Source organism: Heloderma suspectum, chromosome 3 (assembly GCF_057233095.1).
Source record: "Heloderma suspectum isolate Gila_16-S chromosome 3, 16-S_ref, whole genome shotgun sequence".
NCBI classification, from domain to species: Eukaryota; Metazoa; Chordata; class Lepidosauria; order Squamata; family Helodermatidae; genus Heloderma; species Heloderma suspectum.
This window is the reverse complement of record NC_139460.1, coordinates 189,939,519-189,961,200: the sequence shown is the minus strand read 5'-3', so window position 1 is coordinate 189,961,200 and position 21,682 is coordinate 189,939,519. Positions and strand designations below refer to the sequence as shown.

The 21,682-nt window shown below is 42.6% G+C and overlaps 1 protein-coding gene and 1 long non-coding RNA gene across 6 annotated transcripts in view; both read right to left on the bottom strand.

The window, feature by feature from the left end:
• The window catches only part of LOC146350566 (uncharacterized), a 29,167-nt gene extending 9,437 nt beyond the window's left edge, over positions 1-19,730 (bottom strand). The window contains exon 1 of the long non-coding RNA XR_014789315.1: positions 280-19,730. This is a non-coding gene — a long non-coding RNA (uncharacterized LOC146350566). The remainder of the gene's footprint in view (positions 1-279) is intronic.
• The window catches only part of LRMDA (leucine rich melanocyte differentiation associated), a 1,351,091-nt gene that overhangs the window by 1,230,477 nt on the left and 98,932 nt on the right, over positions 1-21,682 (bottom strand). The gene's annotated exons all lie outside the window — the stretch shown is intronic.

Here is a 21,682-nt window from a genome sequence, read left to right as displayed (position 1 = left end):
GACTCAATCATTTTCTTGTCAAGCTTTGCAATGAGTGCAGAGTTTACTGCTGGAGATAATGTTGCTTTCCTCAGCATTGTGTGCCAAACTGCAAACTGCTTATTAAAACAAAACCTCTTTTTTCCTGAGCACTGTGAGTTGGATAATCACACACTGCACTCAAGGAAAAAAATCGGGTTTGATGCCCCAGAGTTAGCAATCAAGCAAAAGAGTTAACGTTTGGTAAGTAAAAGCTGGTTGGGGAAAAGGAAAATAATAAATTAGCCTAAAAGGACCTACTGGAAACAATGCCCCAGGTTGATCGATTTCCCTGTCGCTCCAGACAATAGGGGAAGAATGCAAGTGCTGCCATGACAGGCCAGGCCAGTGATCCATCCAGCTCGGCATTCTGTCCACCAGCAGTGGCCGGCCCCATGCCCCAGGGAAGTTCACAAGCAGGGCACAATGACAATATCCATCCTCCTATACACCCCGAGCATCTGGTAATCAAAGCGAAGTGTCTCTGAAAATTAAAAAGTGACGTCTATGACTAGTAACCACTAACGCAACTCTTCTTTGTGCAACCAGCCAACTCCATTTTCAGTCCTTTTACGCCAACTGCACCACAACATCCCATTGCAATTATGTCACAGTATTTTTCTTAGATTTACTGGTGCACAAGTATGCAAGCTTTTGATTTACATGGAGTTCGTCATCTGAGCTGAAAGCTACCCAAAATGGTTGAGAGTTGTTGGAAACTCCACACGTTGCATATTGTTGCACCACCAGAGGCCGGCATACTGGTTGCCATCTTATGTGTCTTAAGAAACAGCAACATGACATCACCTCTCTACACCAAATTACAAGTGGAACTTGGATAATGTATTTCACTGAACAATGCTTGGGTTTATTGCACCCTAGGGTTTTAAAGAACTTAAATGAACAATGAAAGCAGTAGTGAAATAATCACTTCATCCAAAATGGTTCTCTTAAGAACACAGGGTAAGCTAAAACTGTGATATTTTAAGCATATCACTTTTAAGCATATAATTTTTTTAGGCACCTATCGATCGTTCCCCTAAGCCTGTCTCCATACCACTGCCTCTCTCCTCAAATGGATGGATGTGTGGGTGTAAACCTGTGTATAAGTGGATGGATTATTTTGTGTGGGTAGATGGATGTGCATGTGTGAGAATGGGGTGTGTATGTGGCTTTGCATTGGCGCTGCCCACCTTCTCCTTTGGCCCCACCCACCCCTGGCATACAGCCCCTAGAAGGTTAATCACGTGTCAATCATCTTGAGAAGAGACAAATTGAGGCTACTGTTATATGTCTTGAATTCTTGTTGTATAAAATCTCCTCCTGTAAAAAATCTTGAAAACTTTTCAACAAAACATAAACAAAAGCACACCCCACTGGACTAATTCTGATTAACTTTTTGCATCCATGACAATATCTCCTGGAGTTGTTCACACACTTCAGAACATTTAATTCAAATGAATTCTGTAGATTTGCAAATGACTCCAAGAGACTAAGCATATCCAAAAATCCAGCTACAGTTCATTGTCAGTGATTGTCAGTGAGTAGATTGCATGGATGATCCAGCCTCATCAAACATTTTCACCCTGAAGGATTTCAATTTCAAAAACACCACATAGATGTTAAACGCTGAACTGGTGAAGCAGTGACAAGAAGAAGGAAGTGCAAGACAGAAATGGACCAAGAATCCCCCACACTATACCAGGGGATTTTGGGGTGCACTGTCATAGCCCAGGGCTGGCAAGGTCAGAGCTAGATTACACTGCCTCCTATCTTGCTAGACCATGCCTGACCTGAGGGCATATCCCAGAGTCCCCACAGCGATCACAAGGAGTGTGTTTTCATTTGGTGTGGGGCCCAGCTACTTGAAAACGTAACTGCCTCCAATAGCCCTTGTCAGAGAAGGGGATCTGGATTGTGTGTTTTTCAGCACCAAGTGAAGACTTTTCTATTTTCCCAGGCCTTTCATTCTTAACGACTTTTAGTGGGTGGGTTGTTCATTCTTTGCACTGTTGTTGGTTTTATGCTATTGTTGGTTTTATTCTGTTTTAGACTTTATGTTCCTATTGTACTTTTTATGGTTTTACATTTTTACTGTAAACAACCCAGAGAACCTTGGTTATTAGACAGCACTTAAGTATTGTATAATAAATGATAGGCCAACAGTTTTCTTTTTCCTACCCTGATATTGATAATTTCCTGCTCAAGAGAAAATGCTGTATTTTCTGTATCCTGATGGTGCTCTGAAGATTTTATTAGAACTTTTGAACAACACAGTGTCAAACCTCAGGAACTACCCAGACATCAACACCACCTAAAAAAACCCCATCACCCATATTTGCAAAACTATTTCAAATTTAGTACAAGAAGAAACAAACTTCCAAAAGTCTCATTTGCCTATTTTCTAAAAGGTATATTTTTCTTGGGATCTTGCAGTCAAATCATTTTGGTCCAAACTGGTTCTTTAAGTGATTCTTATTTTAACAGTCTTGTCAGATGAAAGAGTAAGGCTGAAAAATAGGGACTTACCCAGGGCCATCCAGGAATTTCATGGCTCTGTGGTATTCAGGGATTTCAAGGAGAGGTTTGAACTAGGGATTCCTGGCTACTACACTACACTACTGTACATTTTTCCATTGATTCTTTTATTTAGATTCTATAATTACTTGTGGGAGTACTCAGGAAGTGATCTAGATGTGTGGACAGAAGGACACATGGCAAATAGTTAAGTCTGACATCACTGAAAATGGCCCAGTTTGGATTACAAGAAGCCTCAAACTACCTTACAAACTAATTTCAGCAAAAAATGCTGATCTGGACTATAAAGAATGAATATATAGTAACCCTTGTGTAATAATTATCTTTCCAGAGTTGTGCTCTTTTTTCCTCTTTTGCTGTCTGCCCCTAGCCCCTCTTTGTATTCTGTCTACAGTCCAGATGCAACCTGAAGCTGGGCTCCCTGAACAGGTGAAGGCAGGGGTTCTTTTTTATTCACCCAAATGTATTTTCTCAAACTATATTTCACAAAGAAAATGTTGTATTTCCATACATTATTTCACAGTTGTAAACTGTTATCTACTACAACAATATATCTTCTCTTCAATATTCAAACAAGTGGAAGTGTCCCAGGTTTTACAAATTTAAAGAGACATCTCTCTCAGGTGATGATGCTCCTATGACCATTTAGAGGCGGAGTTGAAACAGCACACCAAAGTTTCATGTTTAAAGCTTTATTTACCAAGACAGCAGATGGTGTGGGGATGCCACCCACATCCTGAGGAAATGCAGTAGCTTACTACTCATTCATACTTTCACACGTACAACCTGAGGCTGGCCAGGGCAGGGTGTAATGTAGGGGTGAAGGACTGGAGTTTGGGTGTGTGCACGCTGTCCTGGGTTCTGCTATATTCTCCAACTTGCTTTCTCTCATGTACTCTTGGATCCTAGGGGGGTTTCCTCTAGGCTGTACCTTGTTCTCTCAAATTGTAGCTAACCTATAAGCAGCGTAACCCAGTTTTGAGAAGTTGCTGCCCTAAGTGTCTCACAGATCTGGGTGCTTCATCATTATCTCACAAGGTCAGCCCTGGCTCAACAGAGGCATCCTGCTATTTTGCACTTAGGCTTTATTTGCCTGGGGCCCCTCTTTCTCAGTTCTTCTTGAAACTTTTTCCTTATCTTGGGGCTTGGAGTCTTTGCGCAGCCATTGCTCACAGCCCTAGGCCTCATGCTGTGGAAGGAAAACCAAACAAACATCCATTCTCACATTCCTAGGCAATGATTAGTGAAAGCACTTACAAAGTAGAATTGAAACAAGAGAGAGAAAAACAGAAGGCATAACAGAATACATATACATTTGGTTCATCGCAGAAGCCTGCAAAGATTTGTGCAAAGATTTATTCTGAATTCATTCCTCATATCTCTATACCCTTCACCATCACACACATCTCACATCTTGAGACATTCTCCTCAACAGAACTCTATTTTCCATAATGGTGCCACCAGGATATGTCAATACACCCAAGACATAACAACAACAACAAGGGTGATGATGAGGATGAGCCTAACATAATCTATATAAAGGAAACAGAAAACAGAGGACGTAATTCAGCCTTTTTCACCTTTGCATTCCTTTCCCAATAGCGGCTTAATCTTTAGACCTTCTATGAGGTGCTTTACCATTAGGCAGAGTGAGGCAGCCACCTCAGTTGGCAGAGGTTGAGGGTGGGAAGCAGCAATGACAGCACACTCACACCCCGCCGCCACCACACCCATGCCCAGCAGCTGTTTACATCTTTCTGAGCTTCCTTGTTGCTGACCTAGGCTCGCTGTCTATCTGTCTGGCTTAGCTGCCTTCTCCCAATGCATCACTGATGGTGCTGTTGAGAAAGGCTTGTAAGCGAGTGAGCCGGCAGAGAGGCAGCCAGTCCATACCTCGTGCTCAAGCATGCATTGCATATGTGGATACATTGCTCTGCTTATGAGATGCATGCATTGCAGCATATTTTGACTGAGCAGGAGCCAGCAGAAGGGTGAGTGAGCAAGGAGCGGCAAGGCATTGGAGAATAGAGCTGTGTTTGCCACATGGCCTGACCTGCTGAAATTAGCCTGCCACCCTCAGGTGTCGTGGTGGATGTTGTCCATTGCCAGTGTTGAAGTAAGATTCAACTGCTAGTCTGGTCAACTTCTGTTTGCTGAATTGGGGCGGGGTCATCTTGTTCTTTACCTCCCACAGCAAAATGACCAGCCCTGCTTCTGAACATTAGGATACCAAAGCAGCTCAACCGGTGTCAAAAGTCTTCCATCCCCTGCCCTTCAACTTCTTTCTCCCCCTTCTGAAAGCAATAATAACATCTCCTGCATAAGTTTCCCCTTTTATTTATTTATTTATTGCATTTATACCCCGCCTTTCTCCCTCTCGCAAGGAACTCAAGGCGGCTTACATTATCATACCTATGCATTCTAAGCAGTACCTACATTTCTAAGATGAGAAGTGCCTCTGATTAAATCCGCCTGGAAGGTTTACAGGCTGAGACATTTCCTCTTCATCTAAATTTGTGGGATCTGGTTGGTGGTAGTCACTGGTGGTGAGGGAAGACTCTTTGTGCATGATCTATGTTGTTCTTTGCTTATTCTGACACAAGGCTGACCATTAGAAAACCCAACCCCATGCCTTTAAAATATAGGGTACAGACATGAGGACCTGTGTACATAACCACAAACCACAGGTATGTCAAACCCTGGTGGACTATCTTGATTCATTCACAGGTCTTTGTGGTACACCATGCACTTCATACTTCAAAGCCAACTTATTGGCTACTGTTTGCACAGTTATGTATAGCTGGGATGAATGAGTTGAAATTCAAGATTGTGAAAGAAAATCAACAAGCCTGAAAGGCCCACCAGAGCCCCTAAACATAATACCTATTCCCCTAAGGTATTCCCAATCAATCAACAACAGGTGATGGCTATTGCCATAGAATAGTAGGGTTGGAAGGGGCCTATAAGACCATCAAGTCCAATTCCCTGCCCAATGCAGGAATCCAAGTCAAAGCATCCCTGACAGATGGCTGTCCAGCCTCGTCTTGAATGCCTCCAGTGTGGGAGAGCCCACCACCTCCCTAGGTCATTGGTTCCACTGTCGTACAGTCAGGAAGTTTCTCCTGATGTTCAGCTGGAATCTGGCTTCCTGTAACTTGAGCCCATTATTCCGTGTCCTGCACTCTGGGATGATCGAGAAGAGATCCTGGCCTTCCTCTCTGTGACAACCTTTCAAGTACTTGAAGAGCGCTATCCTATCTCCCCTCAGTCTTCTCTTCTCAAGGCTAAACATGCCCAGTTCTTTCAGTCTCTCCTCAGAGGGCTTTGTTTCCAGTCCCCTGGTCATCTTCGTTGCCCTCCTCTGAACCCTCTCCAGTTTGTCTGCATCCTTCTTAAAGCATGGTGCCCAAAACTGGACACAGTACTCCAGATGAGGCCTAACCAGTGCTGAGTAGAGGGGAACTAGTACTTCACGTAATTTGGAAGCTATACTTCTATTAATGTAGCCCAAAATAGCATTTGCCTTTTTTGCAGCCACATCACATTGTTGGCTCTTGCCATGCTTGTGAGCTTCCCAAAATCTTCTGGCTAGCTCATGTTGGAAACACAATACTGGATTAGATTGTGTCCTGGAAGGATTAGGGGACACTAGTTAAGAAGCAAGACAAGACCTTTATTATTTTTTAAACAGGAAGACAGCAACTACAGGAAACTCCCAAATCCACCTTAGATACAATTAAGTCCTGTGCCACCAGGTGACCAAACTGACATTCTGCACACAGGTGGACTGCAGTCTGATACGGCAGGGTTCTTGTTATGGTCTTAATCAGAAATTAAAGGGAAGGGGCATTACCGTTCTTTGTCAGACCTGACAATACTCAACATAGTGCTTCGGTAGCACTCAAATAGCTGCTCCTTATTAAGCCAACATTTTTCAACACAGGCAAGCTTTCTAAATTTTCTGGGAAACAATGGAAAACAGAGTTTGTTAAAACTCTTTATGGGAGGGTTCCATAAAACAATTTTTGGACCCTCTACTGGCCCAGCTTATGAGCCCATTAGGAAAATGCCTCCCAAAGACTGGATTAATCTTCAGGTGGGGGGCAAAGTCTATGAGATTTCCAAGGGATGCTCTTCCGTTTAAATACAAGGTGGACAAGGGTTGTTTTTTTTAATCAAAAACAAATAAAACGGGGAAAGCCTTGCTGTTGCTTCAAAATCCACTGTCTGAAACAGCAGTAAGCCATTTCTGAAAGAAAGAAAGAAAGAAAGAAAGAAAGAAAGAAAGACCCTCAGTCACCTTGTATTTAAAGGCAAGACCACTTCCCAGAATTCTTAGAATTCCTGCCCCCCTCCCAAATCACAGAATATCTCCCACCATTTTCATGCGGGACTCTACTTGTTAACCATAATGGCATCCTCTTTGACTTGATGGTAGTTTTCTACTCTTATTATAAATTCTAGCTGAGTTTCTATTATTGTAGTTTTAAATAAACTTCCAAGGGTTTTGGTGTGACCATAAGGCTAAGCCCTGTTTTGAGTGTATCTGGTGTCAGGAACCTGGGACAGGTTAGGGATTCTGTTCCCTCCCTGCTGAAAGAGATGGTCTCTGACTTGGTGCTGAGGACTCCCAGAACGGTTGTCCTGGAGGACCTCACCATTCATGCCAGGAATGTCCAATATGGATAATTTCATGGACGCTTAGACAACTAGCATGTCATCAGCCCAACACATATAGCAAGTCACACTCTGGATTTCGTTTTCTCAGCTGGATATGAAGATGGTGATCCAAAAGTGGGGGACTTAACATCTATCCCTTTGTCATGGTGGGATCGTTGCCTGTTGAACTTTTTCCCCTCTGTAGGGGTGGGAGACCTATTAGAATGGTCTGCCACCATGGACTAATGGATCCTAAGAGTTTCCAGAGGGGTCTGGGGGACTTCCCAGTTGGTATGACAGGTGCTCCTGTCAAAGCCCTGGTCATTCTGTGGGACATAGAGCTAACCCAGGCAGTTGTGACAATCATGCCCAACTTCACTCTTACCTTTGGCAGAACCAGATTAGCACCTTGGTACCTTGGAACTGAAGGCAATAAAAACGGTGGGACAGCGATTGGAATGCAAGTGGAGAAAGACTCCTGCTGAATCTGACAGAACACAGGTTAGAGCTCATTACTGAGCCTACTCTGTGGCAGTGCAGGTGGCAAAGAACATAAATGGTGGTATCCAGAGCACCATCTAATTCAGTTGTATTTGATGAGTTTCAGTTGTTGAGGCATGAGGATGCAGACAAGGCACTTGGACTTATATGCTCAGCCCTTGCCCTTCATGACTTGTTACATCTAATAAGGAGGGGATGGCTGGTTGGGTCTAGGAGGTTATAAATTCCTCGAGAGAGTGGGAGGTACCAGCCTCCTTAAAAGAACCAGTAATCAGACCGCTCCTGAAGAAACCTCATCTGGACCCAGAAGTGGAGGGAAACTATAGGACAGTTGCTGACATCCCCTTCCCGGGCAAAGTGCTCAAGCAAGTGGTTGCCAATCAACTTCAGGCACTCTTGGATGAAGTTGACTTTCGAGATTCATTTGAACGAGCTTTAGACTCTGCTTTGGGACAGAAACTGCCTTGGTCACCCTATGGAATGACCTTTGCTGAGAGAGAGGGGGAGTGCAACCCTGTTGGTTCTCTTGGACAACCTAGTGGCTTTCGATACCATCAATGACAATAATATACTTCTGAAATGGCTCTCTGGGTTAGGAGTTGGGGGACTATTTTACCATGGTTCTATTCCTACTAGGATGGCCATTTCCAGAAGGCAATACTGGAGGATTACTGCTCTGTTCAATGGCAATCGTGTCATGGGGTTCCACAGGGCTCACTTTTATCCCCCATGCTATCTAACAACTACACAAAACCTCTGGGGACATTTTCTGGTGATGTGCACTGAGGTGTCATCAATATGCAGATGACACCCAGCTTTACCCTTCCTTTTCGTGTAACCCAGGTGAGGCAGCGAATGTCCTGAACCAGTGTCTGAGAAGGGTAATGGACTGGATGAGGGACAATAAAATGAAGCTCAATCCAAACAAGACAGAGGTACTGTGTTCAACTTGTTCTGGGGGTTGCATTCCCCCTGAAAGATCAGGTGCACAACCTAGGGATACTCCTGGATCTATCATTGCCATCTGAGGCACGGGTGGCCTCAGTGGCCAGGAGCACCTTTTATCAGTTCAGGCTGATATACCAGCTGCAACCCTATCTGGACAGAGATAGGCTGGTGACAGTTTTCGTCAGTCTAGTAATCTCACCATTGGATTATGTAATTACAGTCTAGTAATCTCAGAAACTTTAGTTAGTTCAAAATAGAGCTGCTAGGTTTCTAACTGGGACTGGTCAATGTGATCATGTGATGCCAGTGTGTCATCAACTGCATTGGCTTCCAGTCTGTTTCTGAGCCAAATTCAAACTGCTGATGCTGACCTTTAAAGCCCTAAAATGATTTGGAGGCAGAGTATCCAAAGGAACACCTCCTCCTGTATGTACCTGCTCAGACCCTTCAGTCGTCTTTGGGGGCCCTCCTCCAGATGCCCCCGCCAAAAGTAGTTAAGCAGGTGGCTACAAGAAACAGGGCCTTCTCAGTTGTGGTGCCCCTTTATGGAATGCCTTCCCCAAGGTGGCTCACCTAGTTCCTACATTGCTACCTTTTCAGCGCCAGGCAAAGACCTTTCTTTTCTCCTAAGCATTTTAGAGACTTAGCTTTTAGATTTTATGACTGTTCTTATTTTTTGCTATCTATTCCTGTGCTGATTGTCATTTTGTATTGTATTTTATTCTTTTATTGTTTTGTTTTGTATTGTATATTATATTTGTTTATTTGTTACATTTAAATCCCACCTTTCCTCCAAGGAGCCCGATCCAAACATGAGCCTCCTCTCCTTTTTATCTTTATAACAACCCTGTGAAGTAGATTAGGCTTAGAGTCAGTGACCAGCCCAAAGTTACCCAGTGAGCTTCATGACCGACATGGGACTAGAACCCAGGTCTCCCGAGTCCCAGTCCAGCACTTTAACCACTACACCACACTGTCTTTTTAACTTTTTCTAATCTGCCCAGAGAATGTCTGGCGACATTAGTTTAGTTGAAGTCAACCATTATCACAATACTTTCTCCTTTGGATGTAATGCCACTCAATTTAGCCCCACCCACCCCGCCTCCAATATCTTGGTATGTTTTTACCTGTAGTCAACATATCCAGGGAACAGTCAGTGGTGTCCCACTGAGCATGGACCAAACTATGACACACTGAGGCCTATGTATTTTCCCATTCCTGTACAAGTCTTCCTGTCTGCGACACTCCCATCACCCAAACCACCGTTTGGCCACCCAAGTCTTACTGACATTATCCAAACAAATCACTTAAGACAAAATCATGCACTTTGCAATTGTCTGAGTAATATCTCATTGAATTATACCTTGCCCTTCAGATCACAGAGAATGCTGACTAAAGAGGAGGATTGTACAAATCCTCTGTGAGTGCCCTGTAATAATTCTTCAAAATATATGACTCTAAAGCCGTTTTTATGCAGCTAGAAGTGTACTTTTAAAAAGGTAGCTAAGAACCAAAACAAAAGAGGAATATTTGGAAGATAATATTTTGCAATGCAAAATTATAAAAGAAGCCCCCCTCCCCCACGAGGATTTCCTCACTTTTGTGTCCTGAACATAAACATACCTGCACAGAAAGTTTTACTACTTCCAGTGTTATAATTGTCTTGATATTATCACCCTCTTCCCTAAAATCTGGCTGATGAGTTCTAAACTGTGCTGTGTGAGAACCGCTGAGTAACTTACCCACCCACAGAAGAGACTGCCCACTGAGTCTCTGCATGAATGACTACTCTGGCCTTTCTTTCTTTCTTTCAATTACTTGCCACTGGGGCAAGTAACTCTGCCACTTCCCTGCATCACATCTAACTGGATCATTCAGTCTTCACTCCTGATGCAAAAAATGCCACAGAATTACCTGCCCTCAGAGGAGGTTGCCCAGGGCAGTAACTCACACAGAATTCCAGGGGATGGTTCCTCTGGCTGCAAGTAATTTTTATTCTTGCATGTGCTAAAACTAAATTTTGGGGGTATTAAGAGTGAAGTGTGCCTCCAATTTCAGTTAAGAAAAAGGTGTGCCTCCACTATCAGATGTTTAGGAGAACTGGCTTAATGACTGAGGAACACTTTCTGGAGGGCTATGTTACATGAGAATGTTTTTGCCTGGCCACCTTTCATTTCCTTTGGCCTACGGATCATTTTCAACTGAGTAAGCAAGAGGAAGCCATCGGATGAGAGACAGAGAGAGAGAACAAATGCAACCAGCCACCTTCAATAGAAAATTCAGATTACTTAACAGCTCGGTGCCGTACTTCAGTAGCGCACAGTAGCGCAAGATGGGAAATCTAACAGCCCTTCCCAGTGTTGTACTGTAACCACTGTTCAAAAATCACACCAGCAGGCTTTCTAAAGGCCACATTAGATAATATATTAAATGTGTGTATCTGACTTTGGTTATTTAGAAATTACACTTGATTGTCTATCAGCCAAAGCCACAATTAGATTCAAGGCTGTACTAGTATTCAGTACTAATTTCCAAAAGAGGGATTATCAATTATTTCAGTAGGAACTGTATCACTTCAGTACTAAACTTAATCCCTTAGAAAGACTGTAGTTGTTTTTTACATGCATAATTTTCCTGCAAGCACTTTAACAACTTGTATCACGCTTCAGCACATTTAGCTGTATAAATAATACTTTGATATCCTTAAGTGAAATAAAAATGGAAAAATGTTTCAAAGGGTTTTAATGTCTTCATATTACTTGGAATGTATGAAAAATTTACATCAATTTGTATAGCAGCCATAGTTAAACTGATGGAGAGAGCAGGGGAAAAAGTAATATATATTTAGGTTTACTTGCATTTTCACATTAACCACACACACACACACACACACACACACACGAGTTCTTTACAAAAGCATCAATCTGAAAACAGAAACATCACATTTCTATTTTAGCAGAACATCTTAAAACTATCTTTAGGTACCATATTATAGGAACATCAGGGTTTGGTTAAAATACATAAATAAGTAAGCAAACTTCAGATTTCATACTCTGCAAGTTTGGAAAATACAAAATAGTTGAAGAAATATATTAATACTTACAAAAGCAAAGTCACTTAGAGAGCAATCCTTTGGCCCCTAGACAATGTCCAGGGGACAGAGGGATAGGATAGCTCAGATTCCTGGATCCAAGCTCAGAGTCAGCACTCTGACCTTGGACCCAGGAGTCCGAGCTCTGCACACCAGCTGCCTCTCCAAGGTTGCAAAAGCAACCTCAGAGGGAAGGTAAAGGGGCCATTCCCATGGGCAGGGAGAGGACCGGGGAGGCTGGCTTACAAGGAATCCTCTGGCCTCCCCAGACTCCTTCCTTCCCCCTCCCCAACACCTCGGCTAGATGGGCGAAAAAGCCTCTGCTGCTCCTCCCACTCTGCACTGGATGGCCGTAAGCCTCCAAGTTTGGAGGCTTAAGGCCATCCCTGTAGGATTGTGCCCTTAAAGAATTATATCAGAAGCCTTTTCCACTCTAACCCCTGAAACTGTGAAATCAGACCCCCTAGGGATGATGTATGGTACCTTTATTTTAGTTTCAAAGGGGAAAATATGCAAAAGATCAAGCTCACCCTTTTGGATTGGTTTTGGTGTATTTTTATACTGCCGCCATTTTAATTCTGAACTGTGGAGGTGACTGGGTATAAATATCAAAAAGAAGAGTTCTTGTACCTCACAACATCAGTCTGAGGTTCTGCATTTTAATATTTAGCACCAAGTCAAAGGCAGCAACCCAGGATGGTTTCATGATTATTTGCTAACAGCGGCCATTTTTAACAGGCCAGCAAGTAGTTCAGTGTCGCACCAGAAGATTTTGAAGGTTCAAACTATGTTGGTGTTTTGCGGATTTTTTCCTTCTGTATTTTTTAAGCATAATCAGCCTAGACAGGCTGTGGATTTGGACAGAGGAAGGATGGATGGAGAGAGGCTGCTTGACCCTTTCCCCCAGCTGCTGCTTTTCAGCTTAAATTACTGTCTTTAAGCTACTTTTTACCCTCAAGAAACAAGATGCAGAGTCCCATATTTTCCTCCTCCCCTGGGTGAGAAAGCAACTTGACAAGGGTGAAAATCAACAGGACGGGAAAGAGTTAATCAACCTCTCTCTGCCTGACTTGCAGCCCATCCATGTTGATTATGCTTTTTTGAAAAAAACAAGGTGGAAAAATACACAAAACTCCACATAACATGGACACACATGTGTCCCCCCATTCTTTTTTTTTCTCTCTTTATTTTTTTAATGATCCCATGATGCAGTTCTTCAGCTTATAATGCAGCTCCCAGCATCTTTCCTTCCTTGTTTGATTAGGGCTTAGGCTGTGCTGACAGATTATCTTTGGAAAGACCCCTGGCTGTGCCAAAAAGGACAAGTTAAGCAAAGGATTAACCAATAGGCTCTCCCTAATGCAGTCAAACTGTCACCAAGATCAAAGGCTTTCACAAGAGACAGAAAGTAATTTAGGCAGGTGTCCTTCAATAAATTAATGCAAAAGAAAATGAACAATCATACTGTGCTAGAGCGAGAAAGGATATACTATTCTGCTTTCACTTCTCAGAAAGCAGTCTTTTTGCGTGTGTGTGTGTGTGTTGAACAAGCTACTTTCACTGTTGATTTATATTCCTTCTTGGCATGCCTGTTGCAAATATGTTTAAGAAAATATTTTAAATATTAGAGGAAAACTTTGTCCCCCACGTCCCAAAGAAAGAAAACTATTGAACTCATTTCCATTCTTTCCCACTACCTTCCCCCAAATATGCTTATTAAACAGTGAAACCTGATCTGAGAATTCTAACAATATGATTCCACTTTGAAGTCACAACACCAACTGGGCTGGGATACAATTTGGAAGGCAAGAGGTCACACGCTCTATGTTTTTTCTTACGCGTATCATCTGTTACTGTCACAGAGAGCCACAATCATGGAGATGTGTTAAGAGTTTAAGAGGACACAACCCAAGATTAACCTTCCCTTGTGAGTGATGATGCATCAGTATATCCCTCCAGGAGGATTATACACAAACCAAGAATGGAGCAGACTACATCCAGAGTAGCTGTTGTCTCCCTCCACCAGTTTGTAAAAAAAGTATTAATAGGTTTGTCATACCTTCAAATATCTTATTCAGCCTAGGGTTTTGTGTAACTAGGCAGCTCTGTGAGATGTAGCCCTCTATTTATGGTGCCAAGGGCAAAGAGAACAGCCTATCTCTAGCTTTTTACTCAGATGAATTGTTCATAACCTTGGAGGTGGCCCAAACTGTTTCCTCTAACCATGCCTCACCTTTCAATTTAGGAAGGCTTTCAAGGTCACAATTTGTAAAAATTCTAATTTAGAGAATCATTCATGTGAGCAAATAATCTCTCGGGTGCTATACAAAGAATAATGTTAATCTAGAAAGCAGATAATGAAACACACACACATACAGTCCAACATAATTGTCCACAAAAGACCTCCACCATTCTATCTTGAACCTATTTACTTCCTTCCATATAAGTGAATGGTTGCCATTCAGCCCTATAGGAAAAATAAAAGGGTTACACTTGGATATTAGGAATCTAGGAAGCCAGATTCCAGCTGAACATCAGGAAAAACTTCCTGACTGTTAGAGCAATACGACAATGGAACCAATGACCTAGGGAGGTGGTGGGCTCTCCCACACTGGAGGTGTTCAAGACGAGGCTGGACAGCCATCTGTCAGGGATGCTCTGACTTGAATTCCTGCGTTGAGCAGGGGGTTGGACTCGATAGCCTTGTAGGCCCCTTCCAACCCTACTATTCTATGATTCTATGATTCTATTTCAAACTGCAGATGTGGACTTTCTGCTCTGTCCAGTAACATCTCCAACCCCCTCCAGTTTTCATATTTTTATGGGCTGTGGGAACGACGGGCTCTAGAACATCCAGCCCGAAGAAGAGTTCTGGCAAACTCAAAAACGTGCATACTAATTTGTGACTTTTTAGTTGGTCCGAACAGTAATTATGCTACTATTGCCATCTGGGTACAGCAATAGCTTTTGTTTATAGACACACCAGCAAAGCACCCATCCTATGTGTGGAGTATGCATGGAAGGTGGGCTTGTATATTGGAAGGGGTGTAATGTGTGTCTGCATCCTCTGTACACAGATGCACATTGCACCCAACTACAGCATCCCTTTTGTCAGTGAGATTCAGATTCTCAGTGCCTAGGTAAAAGGCAGGTTTGCATTCTGCAACAATATCCAAGTGTAACCCTTTTATTTTTCCTATAGGGCTGAATGGCAACCATTCACTTATATGGAAGGAAGTAAAGAGGTGCACCATTGGGGGGGGGCTAAGCTTTCTCCCTACCCCTGGTGTTCCCAGCTATTGAAGATCAAGACTCCTCTTATATGCATAGTCCCCTCCAGGGATGTATTTTTCAGTCTTGTTAAAAAATGTGAGGGAATGTTGGGAAGTGGCTATCTAGATCACTCCCTCCCCCTTCCTTTTGGAACAATATATGGCTTATATACTAGAACTGAATTGTTTCATTTAACAGCAGCCTCTGGAAAAAAGCAGAAACTCATTCTCTCCAGTGGGAGGGACATGTGGCCTCATGTGAGAAAAGCAACATGCCTAAGTTATTATTGCAGGAAGGCAATCTGTCAAACTCTGGCTGGTTCTGGCATGGTGAATGCCACTGGTGAGATCAGAGAGTCAGATTCTGCTTGCAATTACTGCCGAAGGACCTTGGATACAGCCTGCCTGTTATCAATTAGTCCCCTGGCCTCAGACACTTGGACTTGTCAAGTTCCTGGTATCTTCTGTTTTGTAACAGTGAGAGAAAAGGCTCCCCATGACTAGTTCTTGGAAATTTTTCCATGTGTTCTGTCACTTCTTAGAGTCATTAACAATTCAATTAAAAATCTGCAGTGCATGATAGTCTGTTTGTTGTGCCTTGTGAAATAACTTCCAAGGAATTCTAACTTGGAAAGTCTGAGTACAGAAGTCATCCATTTAAGTGGGGCTCATGCAGGACAACTTCCAGACTGCCCTTCCCAAAGATGCAGCAAGAAAAGTGCAAGCCCCTTCCCAAATTATTTCCCAAAGCATTTTCTTGTCTGTCTTGACTGAATTAGATGGTAACTCTATGGGTTGTGTCTTCACTGAAGATACCAGAGGCCAAGTTCCCTTCTGGCTTTTTGTTCACCTGAACTATTCTTAAACAAGGTCTAAATTCAGCCAAGAGAAGACTCACAAGGTCAAGATCTGCTAACTCCCAGCTGAGATAATAATTTTGAGTAAATTTGGTACTCCATGAAGAATATAAATCATCCAAAAAGCAGATAAGAAAAAAAAAACCTCACAAGTAAACAACATTTAAGAGAAAGCAGCAAGACACTTCGTGCTTGTATCAAAGAAGGCACTGCTTGGCCTCTCAATACAACCACGTGTTTGATGTTCTTGGTCAACTAGCAATTCAAGAGCAAGAAAAGAAAAGAAAGTTAAGTTAAAAGAAAACTGTAAAGACTGTTTTCAGGATGCCAGTTCTATACTAGTTGCCTAGACTGTTTCTAGCTCAGGCTATTCTAGAAGCAGATGCAATTTTGCTTTATTTTAGAGACCGACGTTTATGGGTGTGCCCTCCCCTCTCCTATGAATTTACTGTGTTAAATGTTCATAACAGATTAGTACCAGTCAGTGAAAAGCACAGGCTACATATTACATCCAACATACATTACATAGTATCTTCAATGTCACAGACATTGGGAGTACAATGTATGCCTTCATGACAGTTAACTATTTCCTGGGATTTAACTTTCAAACCATATGAAAGGATCTGAAGCAGATTTTGAAGAAATTAAAAAGTTTTCATCTTCAGGCTTGTTAAGGCAGCTGTCTCTTTAAACTTTCAATGGGTTTAGTCATGCAGGAAGAAGACCCTTTAAAGTTACCAAAGACTTTGTTGAAAGCCCAAGAAAATGTGAACTGCCAGAATCCTTTGTGTGGATTTCGCAGCTTAAAACCCAGTCCCTGGTACATCTGTGACCTTCTACACTAACCATCTGGTTTCTTTCTGAAATAAAAATCAGGATTACGGGTTGATGTCCATCTAGGTAAAAACAACATGCAACCAGTTTCAGGCAGGAGCAAAGGAATAGTTCTCACACCCCACCCCACCCCCATCATATTTACTAGGATAGCCATCTTCCATTCACACTAAGCCTCCCCAAAGGTCAGGGTGGGTGAGCAGCTAAGGGGATATGCCCGAAGAGTGTCTCACATACAGCAGCTGAAGTATCACACATTCCACGGCAAGAATGATTTGTATGTAAATCCTGATCAAAAGGAATCCTGGGCCGGGAAGTTGTCAGGCTTTGCTACCAAACTGACACTTAAATGGGCTACAGAAAAACTTGATTTAAAACTAAAGAATTAAAAGACATGGCAAGCCAACTGCTCACATGAAGATCAGATCTAGCAGTTCAGGTCAAAGCTCTCACCTTGCAGTTTGTCAATGCCCAACTTTTCAAACAAGTATGTATTCCTCTTACAATGCTGAAAGCTCATTTCCTGTAGCTCTCCGTCATACATTATTTTAAAAGAAATTTTAATGTAGTGTTGCTAGACATGCTTTATAAATCCTTATTTCCAAATAGCCAATACCTACAAAAGTTACTACATTGACTTATATTTCCTTAGTTTATGTAAAGTTTCTATCTCCTTGCAATTATTTTCTTTTAACCTGTTCTTCATTTCTTTACAACTATTTATACAAAGAATTGTTGCAGCATTCAAAAGTGGATTTTTTTATGTAAAACTGTTGCTGGTTGAATAAGATATAAAGTACTGTTCTGTGGTTAGCATGCTTATTTTTTAAATGTTTTTAACTAAAGACATTTACTTGTCTTTATAGAAGTTACCCAGTATATGATTTCCAAAGCATGGCAAAAAAAATAGTTATGTTTGCTGGAAGGAGGTTTGGAATTTTGTTTATCAAACAGTAAATTAAAAAAAATAAAAATCCACTCAGTATACAAAGCTTTGGTGCATCTCTTTAGATTCTTACATGCTAAGAGAAGAAACTTGTTGCTTAATGTTGTAAAGCTATGAACCACCCTTCTTTGGCATTTTAGAGATTAAAGATGAAAATAATCATTGGCCTGCTACCAATCCCCTGGAGTCTCCTGGTCCTGTTCCTCCTTCCCGTTGCTGTTGCTGCCCTCCTTGGGTGAACAAGAGAGCAGCAAGAGAAGCAAGAAGAAAGAGCAGTAATCTCCACATACCTTGCCCTCTCTTTTTCAGGTTGGGCCTAGGAGCCAAGCAAACAGGTGGTGGCAACAGCAGTGAGGAAAATGAGAAGTGGGCCCACTTAGGGAGGGAGTACCCACTGAGGAGTACATTACCCAAGGACTCCCAGAAAGCTGGACCCAGCGCTGATCATCCTCCATATTTTGCTTGCTATCAAAATATCAATTTTGCTTGCAAAAACTATGGTTTGCTATCCATATTTTACACTCAAAAGTACTCCAAGGACAATATACAAGTAATCCCTACAGAACTTTCCTGGGGTACATCAGCATGATCATTAATGCATGGAAATACATTTACATCAGACATGGAGTAGCAAGGACTGTAGGATTCAGGCCAGCTTCACAGCTACAGAAGCCTTACACAAGTGATCTAGAAAACTGTGAAGCCAGTGCACAAACTGCACTAGCCAGGCTCAACAGCTCTAAGAAGGTTTACTGGATCAGTGGAACCCTCATTAAAGTCCACTAAGCAACAGGGGTTCCATTCAAATGCGCTGAATGTTTTTATACTGTATCTTGTGTGACCTGTGGACAGATAGTAAACAAATACAGCAGAAGAATGGACAAAATACATGCCAAAACACAATGCCTGGGGAAGCATTAACACCACACTAAACTGAGACTACCACTTGTACCGAGAAGAAAGCCAACTCCCACAAAGTTGAATGAGTTTTCAGGACTTCCCCGCACACCTTGCTAATGTTTTCCACAGAAGCTAAACTTATACAACTGGCATTGCTGAAACTCAATGGGTTGGATCCAGACAGTTAGTTGAACTTGGGTCCCAATGAAAGCAATTGGACAAGTTAGTTATGACTTAACTCCTATTGGTTTCTAAATTCAACTAACTTAAGTCTGGATCCAGCCCATTGTGTTTATTTCCCATCCAAACCAAATATTTACAAAAATAGACCTGTGTGTGCACAGGACCATTAAAAGGAAGACATTTCCCCCCACTTTGCACCATCTGGTTTAAACTATACCTTTGCTTGTGGACGTATTTTCAACAGTATAATTTGTTTGCTCCAACGCTATCATGATGTACCAAAATCTGAGCAAACCTTTGTGTTTGTGTTGGATCTTCTCTCTGAGAATGCAGTTCAACTAGATTGGGAATGGCCACCTTCGGTACACATTGGAAGTATCTGTTCTCCAGACAGTGGTCCAGGGGATGTAGCTTTATTTTATAATACAAACTAGCTCTTGATAAATGGGTCAGGCTCCATTATCAAGTCAATGCCATCTGACAGTAAGGGGTTCAAAGTCAGGAATACATGCGCTCAGGCAAAGTGAGAGCTTTGAATGGAAAATCCAAAAAAAGAGAGATGTAACCAGCTGTGGAAAAACCTCTGCTTCTTACAATTTGAAAACATTTCTCTTATGAATAAAACACTGAACAATCTTTTTACTACAACTTTATTAAAATTTGATAGTGCCATCAGGGCTTAGATAGGATTACTTTAGAACAGGGGTGGGCAACTTGTGGTCCTCCAGATGGCTTGGCTTACAACTCCCATGATACCTTACCATTGCCTGTGCTAGCTATGGTTGATGGGAATTGCAGTCCAACAACATCTGGAGGGCCATGAATTTCCCACCCTTGCTTTAAAGGTAAAGGTAAAGGTGTCCCCAACCAGTCGTGTCCGACTCTAGGGTGTGGTGCTCATCCCTGTTTCTAAGCCGAAGAGCCAGCGCTGTCCGAAGACGCTTCCGTGGTCATGTGGCCGGCATGACTGTACACCGAGGTGCACGGAACGCTGTTACCTTTCCCGCTGAAGCGGTACCTATTTATCTACTTGCAATTTCTTGCTTTCGAACTGCTAGGTTGGCAGAAGCTGGGACTGAAGACGGGAGCTCACTCCGACACGCAGCACTCGGGTCTCAAACTGCTGACCTGACGACCTTCCAGTCTGCAGTTCAGCGTCTTAAACACTAAGCCACCGCGGCCCTGCTTTAGGAGCCACCAATTGATCATCCCCAGACTAGCTGACCTTTGGGTTGATTCCTGCCCTATAATTCTATGCTTCATACCTATGATCTAAAGAGAAGGAAGGAGTTATGCAAAGCTCAAGGTATGCCTGGACTTATCCAACATGTGAGAAAGCTGTCTGGACTGCTCTAATTGCGTGATACCTTGATGTAGTTGATCACATGTAAGCCACTCTGGGAGCCGCTTTTTGGCAGTGAATAGTGGGGTCCCACAGGGATCTGTATTAGGACCAATGCTTTTCAACCTGTTCATACACGATCTGGAATTAGGAGTAAGCAGTGAAGTGGCCAAGTTTGCGGATGACACCACATTATTTAGGGTGGTTAAAACAAAAAGCGATTTTGAAGAGCTCCAAAAGGATCTCTCCAAATTGGGAGAATGGACATCTAAATGGCAAATGCGGCTCAATGTAAGCAAATGTAAAGTGATGCACGTTGGGACAAAAAATCCCAACTTCAAGTATAGCCTGATGGGATCCGAGCTAGTGGTGACTGACCAGGAAAGAGATCCTGGGGTTGTGGTGGACAACTCAATGAAGATGTCAACCCAGTGTGCAGCTGCTGTAAAAAAGGCAAACTCCATGTTAGGTATAATTAGAAAAGGGATTGAGAATAAAACTGCCAATATCATACCGCCCCTATACAAATCTGTGGTGCGGCCACACTTGGAATACTATGTACAGTTCTGGTCACCACACCTAAAAAAAGATATTGTAGAGCCGGAAAAGTGCAGAAAAGAGCAACTAAAATGATCAAGGGGCTGGAGCATCTCCCCTATGAGCCAATCACAAGCTGAATATGAGCCAACAATGTGATGTGGCTGCAAAAAAGGCAAATGCTATTTTGGGCTGCATTAATAGAAGCATCGCTTACAAATCCCGGGAAGTACTAGTTGCCCTCTACTCAGCACTGGTTAGGCCTCATCTGGAGTACTGTGTCCAGTTTTGGGCACCATGCTTTAAGAAGGATGCAGACAAGCTGGAGAGGGTTCAGAGGAGGGCAACAAAGATAATCAGGGGATTGGAAACAAAGCGCTGTGAGGAGAGACTGAAAGAACTGGGCATGTTTAGCCCTGAGAAGAGAAGATTGAGGGGAGATAAGATAGCACTCTTCAAGTACTTGAAAGGTTGTCACAGAGAGGAAGGCCAGGATCTCTTCTCGATCATCCCAGAGCGCAGGACATGGAATAATGGGGTCAAGTTACAGGAAGCCAGATTCCAGCTGAACATCAGGAAAAACTTCCTGACTGTTAGAGCAATATGACAATGGAACCAATGACCTAGGGAGGTGGTGGGCTCTCCCACACTGGAGGCATTCAAGACGACGCTGGACAGCCATCTGTCAGGGATGCTCTGACTTGGATTCCTGCATTGAGCAGGGGGTTGGACTTGATGGTCTTGTAGGCCCCTTCCAACCCTACTATTCTATGATTCTGTGATTCTAAGGTTTGAACAGCCGGGATTGTTTAGCTTGGAAAAATGGAGGTTAAGGGGAGACATGACAAAGGTGTACAAAATTATGCATGGTGTGGAAAATGTGGATAGGGGGCCATTTTTCTCCCTCTCTCAAAATACTAGAACCCAGGGGTCATCCTATGAAGCTGATTGGTAGGAGATTCAGGACAGATAAAAGGAAGTACTTCTTTACACAGTGCATAGTTAAACTATGGAATTCGCTACTACAGGATGTAGTGATGGCCACCAATTTGGATG